This window comes from Xyrauchen texanus, chromosome 29, assembly GCF_025860055.1.
Source record: "Xyrauchen texanus isolate HMW12.3.18 chromosome 29, RBS_HiC_50CHRs, whole genome shotgun sequence".
Lineage (NCBI taxonomy): Eukaryota > Metazoa > Chordata > Actinopteri > Cypriniformes > Catostomidae > Xyrauchen > Xyrauchen texanus.
The window spans coordinates 17,837,780-17,851,483 of record NC_068304.1 but is presented as its reverse complement, the minus strand read 5'-3'; the positions used below and the strand labels follow the sequence as shown (position 1 = coordinate 17,851,483).

At 36.0% G+C, this 13,704-nt stretch overlaps 1 protein-coding gene across 1 annotated transcript in view; it reads left to right on the top strand.

Annotated features, from left to right (window-relative positions):
* The window catches only part of mgat4c (mgat4 family member C), a 146,110-nt gene that overhangs the window by 72,849 nt on the left and 59,557 nt on the right, over positions 1-13,704 (top strand). Inside the window, exons 3-4 of the mRNA XM_052097872.1 lie at positions 9,064-9,141; positions 9,248-9,537. The gene's annotated coding sequence lies outside the window, so the exon portion shown is untranslated. The remainder of the gene's footprint in view (positions 1-9,063; positions 9,142-9,247; positions 9,538-13,704) is intronic.

The following is a 13,704-nucleotide window of genomic DNA, read 5'->3' as shown; positions in this document are numbered from 1 at the left end:
ATGGCATGGAGCAGACTCATACACGCATGACTCGGAAGCTGGAATCGGGATGGTGAGAGGAGGATCCTCTGTGCGAGTGTTGAGTACTAGCCTCACATATTCCTCCCAAGTGTAATCTCTGGTCTCTGGCAATTCCCTCCACTGGCATGTTGTAAGTCCAATTCTGTATATAGATTTCAGAGCGGCATCATCAACACCAGTATGGGTGGCAACAGTGAAGAAGAAATGGGAGTACTCCCTTATTGATAAGTCCACCTGGCTTAATTGAATGAAGAATGCTGCTCGATTCATGGTCCGGTGAATTGTTCTAGATGAGGCTGGATGTGCCGCTGGGTTTGATGAAGGAGCTAAGACCTCGGTGGTTAGTTGGAAAAAGCCACTGAATCATTTTTTGGCTAAGTCTTCTGTAATGATGAGTCATCAGATATGAGATCCATGTGCAGCTTTAATAATGATAAACATCATAATACAGACAGGCAGGGTAAATCACCAGCAACAGTAAGAACAAAGGCAATACAGAGTGGTAGAAAATAAACAGGCCAGGGCAGGCAGCAGACAATCACAGGTTATTTCCAGGTAAACAAGGCAGTAGTAGTTGGCAGGCAGCAATGGGTCAAAACATGGTAAACAGACCAGGATCATACACAGATAATACAAAATCTCAGAGAACATTTAGATATTTCAGCTGTGGCAAAACAAGACTTTGCAATGACAGTGCGTGAGACTGAGACTTAAATTGCTGAATAGATTAGAAACAGCTGAGCAGGTCCAGAGAGTTAATGTCAATCACCAGGTGACCGTATGACTTTCTCTCATATGAACACAAAAGGAGATTGACAGAATGACAGACTTAATCTCCATTCACTTTCAATGTATTGAAAAAAAAAAGATGCAATTAAAGTGAATGATGACGGAGACAAAATACTGGCGGCTAATATAATTTTGTGTTTTATAGAAGATACAAGAAATTATACAAGTTTGGAGCAACATTAAGGTTGAGTAAATGATGACAGAATCATATGATTTTTTGGGTGAACAATCCCTTTAATATTACCATGTCCTGCACAGGCCCAACAATATGCAAATTTATTTAAATTACATAGGTTGCATTAGAACATGGTTTTTGAGGATGATGGCATGTCATGCTACCTGTCCATATTGACATCTGCCTAATGTGGCTAGTTTCTACCAAGTGACAGATACATTTTCACTGAAGTACTGTAGAGTTAGATTAGATGCACTGCTTTTGATGTTAATAATTATAGCTTTGGGAAGCGTTTTCTCCTCACTTTTGAAAGTTGATAAGCCTATTTATTTTGCTATCCTAACAATGTGTGATTATATGATTAGTGCTTTTTTGTGATTATATGATTACTGCATGTTAGAGCTGCCCAATTATGTGTTAATAGATCGCAATCTCGATTCAGACACCAACTCAATCTTATTTCTAAATGACAACGATACAGATGTGTATGTTAACGTTCTTGTGGCATACCATTGTAAGGTGGTCAAATTTTATTTTGGAACTTGCTTTGAGATGCATTTTTAAAGTGTAGTAATTTTGTCCTTATTTGTTTTATCAGTGCAACACAAAGTTAACATTGAACTGTTTATGAAGCTTTTTCTCTCCTGTTTTGTATTTTACTTCACTTTAGCAAATTATATTATGAATGTGCTAAATCCTTTTATTATGCGCTTTAGTTTCCCTTTTTGCACTTTTTCTTTTACCAGGATTTTTTTTAGCAATAATAACAGTGCTGTTTATATTTTAGTTGCACATACATGTGGATTTAGGACTTTTTAATATTTATTTTAGATTTACAACTTACTTTTTCTTCTTTTAGTTTATTGCATTTTTCAAATAGAATGAAGCAAAGAAAATGTTCAGAACCATTGATAAAGTTTGTTACTTTGTTTAGTAGCCTAATGCTCAGGTTTTGTAAATCACTGAAATAAAAAAAATGTTCTCTTCAAAGTCGTAAAATAAACATGATCTTTATTCTAAGCAACAACAAAAAAAATCCATCCAGGATTATGCAGCTCTATTGCATGTTATATTTTGTGTGATTATATGATTCATGCTTTTTCTTTTTCTAAGTTTTACGTCTTTTTTTGTTTTTTTTTTGCATTAATCAATGTTTTTCTCTGCTGTCCAAGGCTTTATAAAAACAGAAATGTAAGTTATTTTTGGGTCGTGACCAATCAGTTGAGAACCATTGAATTTGAAAATAAAACAAAAAGGAAAGGGACGTTATGATGAGACACACTTATGTTGGAAAACATCAGGGAATGTGGCATGTCGAATCCAGATCCCAGAGCAGGGGATTTGGGCTGGATTTTGAAGAGGGGTTCAGGGGTTTGGAAAGGAAAGAGACTCGTATTCTTCAGAAAAATGAGAGAGATGCTTGTTCATTGTTGTGATAGCTACACCCCAATAGCTTGTTGGTGTGCTATTGGGAATGAAGTAGGTCCCCGTGATGGTGTGTTGTGCTGCCATATATTCACTCCTTTTTTGTCTTATGCATTTATTTAAAATTTTCTTTTCTTTTTTGAATCGTGATGAGATTGAGAAATGCCTAAGCATTTTCCAGATCACAATTAAAAGTGTGTTTTACAGTTCAGTGAGTCTATTCTCAGGCAGGTATTTAACATAATTGCCAATCCAGAGATCAGTTCTGGCATTCATAAATGTTAAAACTAATGCCATTGTGCATACTGTAGTAACATTATGCATGCAACTTTTAAAGTAAACTGTTTCCATTTGCATATGGCGATTCATTTCCCAAATCACATTTAAAAATTAAAAAATACAATTTAAATCTTTAATCAATTTAATTACATGGTACGCTGATTAAGTAATCAAATTAATTGCAAATAATATCATGTAACAATATTTGGCGAATAAAGCAAATTCATAAAGTTAATTCTCAATAATAGAATCATAAAAAAAGTTAATTATCAAAATAATTATACATTGAACAAGTCATCTTTTTAACATGTTTATTCAGTGCAATTAATTATAATTAAAATTAAGCATTTTAATAAATGAATGCAATTTATAATGCCCCCAAATCATATATGAATTCAATAAGGAATTAAAGGAAGATTTATTCAGTTTGAATCACTATATTCATTATACTCTATATATGATATCTTTATTTTAATTATTATATATTTAATTATATTTATTTGACTTTTTCAGCAAATATTGAAAGTGTATATGCAATTGTTTGTTATTAGTTTGATTAACATTTTTTATTTAACCATAGCAATATAATTAAGAAATATAAATCACTTTTATACAACAGTTTCTTAAACAAGTATGTATTGAGTAATTCATAATTTTAGACACAATATATACAATTATTTTGTCTACTTTTGCTTTGCTATCGAAAAGAGTAACAAACAATTTCAAGCAGGGTCAACCGCTGTATGTTGCCAATTAACACCGAGACTGACAACCTTTCTTGAATGCCATGAACACAAAAAGTAAAGCCATACATACAGTTAAGAATCCCAGAGCTGTTATATTTAATATCATCTCTCTTTGAATGTTGCTTTTCCGATGAGATTAAAGAACAAGACCTGTTGTATTACAGTAGATGAACTCCAAAGCTCATTTTGGCCCCATTAAAATACTTTATTTTATGCGAATATTTGCTTCATTTGTTTATCCCACAAATCGAACAATCTCACAGAAGCACCGTTTGAAGTCACCCGGCCTAACCTTACAGTGACATTCAAATCTGTATTCTGGAAATTGCAGACACCTTAGCAGCGAGAGTGCCTCATATGATGTGACTGCACCCTGTCGCACCTCCATCTGCAAAAGTAATTATGGCAAACCACCGAGTGAATGCACACTGGATTGGAGCGAAGGCAGCCAATAAAGGTCATAAAAATAAACACATCTCTCTTGTTATGGAGGTGATGGCTACAGTTTCCAATGATGTACTGATGCTCCATGCTAGGAATTCTCTTTTACCTTACCGTTCCCTCCTGCAGAAACTATTCTCTTAAGCAAAACCTTGAAATTCCCATGAGATAAGACATGACAAGAAGAGAGAGACAGGGCTTCAACGAGGATCATCGGGTTGAGAGGAGGGTTGCCGAGACATTGTAGAAAGAGCATGGAAAAGTGTGAGAAGGACAGAGGTAATTGTTTGTGCATTAGAACTGTCAAATGTTTGGTGGAACCAAGGGAGCTGTGTGTATATGGACAGCAATTAATTTAGTGGCCCTGCAAATTCTAATAATGATTGTTTAATAAGAATGGTCATTACATTTTGATGAGCTAATATGGATTTTCATACATTAATTTTATTACTTGATTAACAAGTACAGTGTGGTACAAATGTCTGAGACCACATTGGAAATATGGAATTTGAAATCTAATTTAAACCTGAAAATAATCAGTTAACGTTTTAAGATTTAAGAAAGAAACTTGTCATAAAATAAACTAATATTTGAGGTTCTGCTCTTTTTCTCAATGTTCAAATGTAAGCCAGTTTTCCAAGTAAGATTTCCATACTTTCATGGAAGCACACAAGACACTCATTTGAACATTCTTAAATCATGCTGGGATAACATAATGTAGATCACCTGGTTTTGTACAACCTTGTAAAGTTCATGCCAGATCGAGTGCATGCTGCCATTAAAGCAAAAAAGGAGATAATCTTAAATTCATGTTATTTTATAACCCCAGTCCTGTTTTGCTAATAATACGATTTGTAATAAACAACAACAACAAAAAATACATTTGCAAGTTGTCCCACTTTTGGACCGCACTGTAACTTAAATAGATTTGGTGATTTGTCAGCACATATATAAAAGGGCACAAATGGCTTTGAATTATGTAATGAATTCTGTACAGCATTTTCAGCCTACATTCAGCCATCTCTTCAAAGTATACAAACACTGTGTCCTTTACTTTAGAAGCATATTCTGGTCTTGCAAATCCTCAATACATAGCCACAGTGAGTCTGTCTCTACTTGGACCTCTGGCATCAACTTTATGTTGACCTCCAGTGTGTGGGGATTGACTGGGCTAGCTGCCCAAAACCATCCGGCTGCCAGCTGGCCCTTGCCCAAGGAGACTCGATCCAGCGGATTATCCACCCAAGCTCCAGTGCTGGTAGGCCTTTCAGACTCACTGACTGGAACCAAAACAGCATTTTCTTGCTGTGGGCCAATCTTTGGGGATTGATTGTTGAAATGTAATGCTCCCAGGATGTGAATGTTGGGCTCTTGGACTGATGGAAGATACTAATTTTCCCACCTGCTTAAAAATGGTTATTAACAACTGGAGTTTCTTGAATATATGCCAATCAAACAGTAGTATTTCACCAACAATTAGATATAAACCATTAAGTAAGTTAAAGACCCCATAAAGTGGCTTGACAAACTACTTTCTTTGTTGATGGATTTCATATTGAAAAACAGATGTTGGGGTGGAACATTATCATTCTAGCTAGCATTTTATTTGATAAAAATTTTGATACGCCCAATGAGTGCCAAACAAGCCATACATTTTTTTGGTCCTTTTCCCAAGACAGAAATACTTGAATGTGTTTACATGTTAGAGTTCTGCAACCCAACGGGACACAAGAACCGGATGGGTTTCTGGCCGGGTTTGGGTCAGTTTTTCAAGTAAGGACCTACTGAGCTAAGATATTTTTCCTAATTGGCTTCAAATGTGTTATGCTGAAGAAAGAAAGTTATACACACCAGGGATATCATGAGGGTGAGTAAATAATGAGAGAATTTGCATTTTTGTGTGAACTATCCCTTTAAATATACTTAGTAGTTTAGGTTAAATAACTAAGCCTTCCCTTGGCTTATCAAACACCCTTGCCTTCCAGTTATTATTTGCTTATGACTCCTTGGGGGAGTTATAATGAGCTACACAGACCACACTACAACAATAAAGCCTATCAATCTATAAGTTGTATCAATTACAACCTCAATATTTGCATTTCAAAATCTGTTTTCAATAGCACACTTAGATGTGCAAAGCAGCTGATGCTAATAGATTCTGAAGTATATCTAATTAAGATAATGAGAGCTTTTATGTCCCATGTCAGAAACTACAACTCTGCAGCTGAACAAATATATAAAAATAAAGCAAACATCTTGCACCTCATCTCACCACGAAAACAAGCCATTGTGTAGCTCTTTCCCTTGGCTCCAGTAATACATTTCTTGAGGGCAATTGAGAAAGTTTTGTTTCTGTTCCAGAGAAAGAGGTCACGTATATAGCTTCTCTCCATGTTCATTTAACCTCTGTTTTCTTTTTGCGAGCATGAGGAGAAGACTGCTACTGTACAATGAATATCCAAGAGCCCTCTCTCACACACTGCACTGTCCTTCATGGATGATGAACAGGCTGCAGAAATTACATATGTATTGACAAGAGATTTCTCCAATTTAATTCTCATTTGTAGAATTCCTCAAAGTCAACCTGCTCCCCCCGACTGCCCCATTTCCATTTATATTGAATAGGACACACAATTTAATGTGAGTGATATTTTTTTAAATAACAGCTATGGCTTAAACAAATCACAGCATTATTGGGAGCTCTGAGGAAATGCAGATGCCACACTTTATGTATTTGCATTGTGATCCGGTGCGGGTTAATGTGGTTTCAATGAGCTGAATTGGAACTTCTTGTCTATGTAATGAAATATTTGCTTGAAAGTGTCTTTGAACACAAGTGTGGCCCTTTTTGACTTTGTCACATGTCTCATCCAATAAGGAACAAAAATCACAAATGAGATCTCACTTGTTTCTTTTAGACAGCAATTAGATTAAATTGAGTTCAAATTGAGAGTCTCCTGCTTCTCAGATTATTCTATTAGGGAAAAGGTTCCCTTTAATTTCTTGTGTCTCCTCTGTTCTTTCAAAAGAGTTCTCATCAATGTATCAAACTTTGCTCCGATTTGTAAAAATCAAAAGTCATGGTTTCAAAAATGAAAATGATTTTTATCAGATTCTTCCAAACAAATTGTCCTTTAATATAAATTTGCAAAATCTATTCTATATGTCAACAATTGTCATTCTTGTATCTATTTTTATTTCTTCTTAGTAATTTTAAGAGAGACAATTCCTCAGGAATTGGAAACCATTAACTAACTTGAACAATGCAATGGCACTTAAATCGGCAGTGGACTGAATTAATGTGGTATGAGTGGAATGAAGTGGTATTCCTAATACCCGAAAAAAAAAAATCTGTAATTTTAATGGCAAAGAATGTAAAATGCTATAGTACAAAAACTTGAATTGGTTAATCTGGTAGTTACCTTACCATATATGCTAAACAACAATAATAATATATGAAATAAGACAATACATGTAATGTTATGGTATCATTAATAGTAATAATTAATATAATATTTAACAACAGAATACATGTACTTTTTAAGATAAATTGTTGTTAAAATAACGGTAAAAACAATATTAGGGCGTTCCCAGAAGTCCCTGCATGACCAATCACATTTCATTATGTTTTATGGGAATAGTTATTTTTCTTCTTATTTATCAGTTATGTGTACATTGGGGTGTTCTGTGTTATATTTTGTGCAGTTCAGTTAATATAAATTTTTTATTATTTGAATGACACATGTTTTACCCTGATGGTGTTTTGTTTTTGTGTTTCTCTGTGTATTAATTCTTTCTCGTGGAAGGGCAATAATCTTGATGGAATTTGAGACATCATATGGCCTTTTGTAGTTACTACGATGATTAAAAATGCTTTTTAAGTAAAAGAAAAAAGTAAAAGCAGACTTTTATAGTATCAGAAGTTTAGTATATCAAGTTTATATAATTTAATAACAGCATTGAAAGGCCTGAAACAACAAGTTCACCATAGTTTTACAGTTAATTTCTTGCAACCACCGCTGGTACTTTACTGTAAATTTAACAAAATCTTTTACTGTAGTGCTCAATTACCTGCCTTTCAGAAACTCAGTTTGGACTTTACTGGTCAAACCCAATATCCGATAATTAATATTCATGAGCCAGGCTGATAAGGTTTGTAATATGCCATTTCCCACACTTTTGAGTTTGTTCATACACCCATGTATTTATTGTAACTTTCATGTTTGCCCATTAATATATTATTACAAAGTCTTATGTAGATGCAAGCTAGTTTCATCAGCCAAGTTGCATAACTCACATATTTCTTATAGAACTTGAATAAATGTCTGGACACAATACAAACTCAAGTTTATTTAATATATTTAAATAGACAGACATAAAGACAGGACAATGATGTCATGCCCTATTCTATACGTCCCAAATCTAAATACAGAAATGGACAGGAAAATGGACCTTTGACTATGTCTGAGCCCATTCAGGTATGTTTTTGTGACAGAGCTTTTATAGTTCGTAAATGTGCCAAAATTAGTCATGGGGAAAAAAGGGAAGCTGTCTAACTTTTGAAGAATTAATAAGGCTGTCTTACATGTGGAGAGCATGTGAGAGACAGCCTCTGAAAGTCCCAGTTTTACATTTTCTTGACAGTGGCTTTGATGAGCGTTGATAACTTACAGCAGCTCCCAGGGAGCCCACGTCTTATAATAAAGAGTTTGACGGCACAGGCGAACTCTGCTGATCCAAGCTATGCATTATTATGTGTCTTCCTAGCTGAAAAGCAGCTCCCATTTATGCCTCCCACTATTTTTACACTTAATTATTATGACTTCACATTATCCGATTGTTCACATGCCAGCCTATACTGTATGCACACATGCAGCTTTTGTTCTGCTGGAGTGACTTTGTAAAAGATGGCATTTAATGCCTGTTTCTTATCTGGCATATTAAACATCTAAGATTTACCATGATATCACTGTTTCTGTGCAGCAGTTTTAGTAAAAGACACTCCGTTTACTTAAAAGGAAAAGTTGACCCAAAATGAAAATGTTGTCATCTTTTACTCTGTCGACTTTCTCCTGTGGAACTAAAAAGATTAATTTATAAAGAATATTCTGGCGACTCTTTGCCATAATCAAAGTTTTTTTTTTGATGATGAAGTAAGGGATTTTATGATGCTTTCTGCCTTTTTAGGATTGGCTTATGTGTCCTCTCCTCAACACTCCAATCCCATTGGTTCATGAATCAGATGGCTGCACATGGATAAGTCAGGTAGAGATAACTAGTGACCTGTTTTTAAAACATAGCCTCAGGCCATTCTTTACACTATGCATAGATAACATATATTTCCTTGCATGGACTATTACTATCTTGACAGGTATGAGGGGAGATAAAAAAGAGAAAAAATCCCAAAGACTGGTCAGCTTTTGTTAAGAAGGCTGCAGTGGAGGTGATTGGACAGCAAACCACTTACAGCTTGGTCAGCAGAATGCAATCAAGTGTATCACAGCGAGCACCAAGTTTAATGTGAGAGCTGCCCATAAAGATCTATGTTAAATTACCCTGGACACAAAGGAAAGCCTCTCATTTACCATCCCAGCTCATTGCTGATGTATTAGGCTCATCTGGATTATTGGGACAGGGTATTTGTCTTCAACACTGACTGGGGTAAGTGGAGATACATTAAATTATAACTGTAGTATATTATTGTTGAACAGATGTAAACATATTCTGAGAAATAGGTTTTTACCACCATTGGGGTAAATTTTCATTGAACATTAATTTGCTTCCCAGACAAAGAGCTAAAAATAAATTAGACTTTGTGGAGAGGGGGAGTGTAAATTAATTTCAAATGCAGAAGTGGTGATAAAGTGTGTGTGTGTGTGTGAGTGTGTGTGTGAGTGTGCATGTGTGTGTGTGTGTGTGTGTGTGTGTCTGCGTGTGTGTGTGCGTGTGTTCGTTTGTTTGTGCGTGTGTGTGTCTGAGTGTCTAGTGGATCTCACATTTCACTTTTAGACTGTGCTGTAGTCTGTGAGCTTTGCATCCATCCTGTTCAAAAACAAAGACATATAGCATTTCATCTAGTTTGCCATTTCGGACTTGCTAAGCTTGCGTCTTCCATTTGGCTCTATTTGGTCTCCCTGTATTCCGCCTATTTCCCTCCATTCCTTATCTGTACCCTTCAGAGGTCTTGCTGGCTGGGGCCGAGTTATATTACACTGATGTTGTTTAGCTAAAGTCTTTGACCAGCAATGGTTTATTTCCCAACAGATGCTGCAGTACATACCCCTTTCCCTTGCCAGAGTGTGATCATTGCTTCAACTGCTCTCCCAGAGAGCATTTTGGCATTTAAATAGAAAAATCTCTTGGGCTGCAGATATTGTACTGTACATATGGCCATTAGTCCAATTAGCCTGCTAAATGCTTGCACAAAACGACAACTTCTCTTCTCTACAGCTGCCCAGTGTGGCATTCGATTTACCCATGCAATCATCACAAATGCTCTTTGATGTAGCTAAAGCGATCAACAGTTTGACGTAAGCCTGCTTTTTGAACGTTTCCTTCCCTGGAGTGCTAATGAAACAGCAGGTCCGCTCCACCTCGCTGAACCTTTCTTGAGAGTGCTTTTTCTAGGGTTCCGGTACTGTGCTGAAATCTAAACGAAAGTGACACATGTAGGCAGGGCGAAATGGAGGGATGCAGGGTAGGGCTCTCCCAGCGTGAGGGGAAACTTTGAATAGGTAGATTGACAGGCGCTATGCTCGAAGAAGATGGAAATTCCATGTACCTCTTTTGTGGCAGCAAGGTTCACGTGTAGATCATTGCAGGGTTGGCAGAATTGCAGTGTTTAGATGTGACACATGGTCAAGCCTTTTGTTGCTCCTCCACGCCAAGAGCAAACACAGCTGCCACCTTGAGCAGACACTTATTCCTGGAAGAGCTGGGCCTTTATTCCCAATGTTTGTATTTATTTAGATGCCATTTTGACTGAAACACTAAATAGAGTGGCGTAATTGTGATCACTTTTGTAAATATGTTTTACTAATTCATTCTCAAACAGGTAATGAGAATTTACACATTGCTTTCTAAATTAAAGCTGCACTCATTATTTGTTTGTTTATGGTCGTTTTGGACTTTAGTTTAGTATTTAGTGATGTGGATTGTGTATCATGCAATAGAAAGAGACCATTCTTATTTGTTCTTATGATCTCATGGGCACATTCAACGGCATCATCCACTGCCCAAGTTAAATTCCTATACTCAAGAATGCAAGTACAGAGAATGCATACAATTACCCGGATGTGGTCTTGATCAGGTAGAAATTTGAGGATGCATTCGATAGTGACTTTAGGCAAGAACACATTTGAAGTTCCATATGTCATAGCAGCACTACGGTGGCAGATGAAGGACATTTGTCATGTTCTCCTTCAAGAGTTTCTTGCTGTAAGTTTGCAAAAATCTGATGCCTTGTGAAACTCAACAGAATCTTTTTAATGAGGAAATAAATTACTGAGTGCACATTTAATTTCATTAGTATTATTCTATAGATTCCATTTTTGCCTGAAGAAATGGCCTCCGTTTTTAACTTGCATGTTATAAAAATATAATCCAGTTATTCAGTTATGTAGAAAAGCTTATTTGCCCGGGACCCCAGCCAAAGCCAGTAGGATTCAACAAAGTGTTGTTTTTTTGCACTTCAACACATTTCACATTTGGTTATTGATGCCCACAGAGCAGGGTAGTACAATCCCATTGCTTAATGCCACATAATCAGTTCTCCTCTGAGGTTAATTACTGTGGATGTCCTGATTAATTAAGCATGGACAGGAAGAATGGGTGTTTGGAAGCAACAATTCAAGGTCAATTATTTGAAATAATTGTGCAGTGGATGACCCAGTGATCATTAAAGAAGCACTGAGTGGGGAAAAAAGAGCGACGTTGTTGATACAACAATACATTTAGCAGGTTTGGGACTGCATAAAATGCTAAAGAGAAAAACTGTATATAATGCTAAAGAATAATAAATACATGAAAAAACTATGAATGTCTTAGCATTTGATGCACTGGACTATCTGAATTTAATTAACTGCACAACATCTTTGAGTGCTTAACTTTCTACTTAAATGGTCACTGTGCCATAATCATGTACTCACAGTCATTCCAAACATGTAAAACCTTTTTTCTGCCATGGAATACCAAAGGAGACATTTAGCAGAATGTCTGAGGTACTTTCTTCCATAAAGTGAAAGTAGATAGGGAGCAGGGAGTGTCAAGCTCCAAAAAGAACAAAACAGCATTATAAAAGTAGTCCTTATGACACAAACAGACTGAAATTTAAGTAAAACATTCTGACATAAATTCTTGTATTCATGAAAGTTTTTGTATTTTTCAAAATGTTTGTTTGTATGGACAAAGTGTACACCTTTTCCTGAACATGTACAAATCACGCGTATAAGACATCTAGATGTTTTGTGTTCTTTCAAGGAAACTGCCATAACAGAATTTTGAATGAAGGGATGTGAAATTATTAACTAAGAAAAAAAACATTTCTGAATGTAAGTAACCTTAAAAGTAACTTCTTGTTTTTTTTTAACAGATACTTTATTAAAAATGTTTCTTTGATGCTTGCGTTTATTTATTCAAATGATAGTTTATTCCCAACTCTTAGGTTCCTCTAATTCAGTATAGGCATCGATAAATCACGTTCAGTTGATTATGGATGGTCTATGTTAATACTGGTAAAACCTATAAATAAACTGAGCCAGATATTGTTTATGGTGGTGGACCTCCTCCTGCTGACATGAACTGGTACAATTTACACTCAAGCTTCATGTCAAACCATTTTCTTTGGCCTCTTGGATTGAGTAATTCACGAAAGAAAACAAGAACCTGTAATGACTAAGTTCCTCACTTCCGGTCCATTTTCTTTTGTGGAAATTACTCCCAATTTGTGCATATTTTTCAAAGTTTCATGAATGAGGCTTAATTGTAAATAAAGGATCAGTTTGGACATTCTGTGTTAAGTCATTTTATGTTACACAGCAGAAAGAAAGGCACACATGGTTCTAAACACATGAGTGTAAGTAAATTATGACAGAATTTTCATTTTTGGGTAAACTATTCCTTTTTTTAATGTTTATTAAATCCGAGTTGGATGAATTATTTATAGAGGTGTGAACATTTTTCCATACACTGTTTGATTATTTCCTACATGAAGTACAAACTCTAGTCGCCTTTGATGTTTAATGCTTCATTGTCTGTGGCGACTTCCACTAAAGATGCTATCTCTCAGGCCACTATGGAGACCGTCATCACAAAAACATTGCCAGACCGGATAAAATACTCTCTCCGACATCTGTCTCCGGCTACCATCCTTTAATGTGGTTGTTGTGGCTATAAAATACGTATAAACATGTCATGAGGATTTACCACCTGTCTGGAGGGTTGCTTGATGTGTGCTCCACAAGATCCCAGGGGATCTCAACAGAGGAAAGAGTTTAATATCTATTCCTGCTATCTGTACCCTGCTATCATGACATCGTCATTGTCACGTTGTCATCAGAGGCAACACGTGTTGCACCGTTGGTCATTGTCAACCGGTCATTCATCATCAATAATGTGACTCATACAAACTGGACAGTGCCTGATCCCATCTGCCATCAACAATGCTCTGCACGACAATTTATCTTCCCTTAGTCTCCAGCAATATAATTTTCACCAGTCTGACAGCCCTCAAGCCTCCCGAATGCGATAATAAAGAATTGATTATATTCTTTATGGAGCACAGAAGGCCCAAATGTGTTTTGTGTTCCTTCCCCTTTCAACTATAATGAA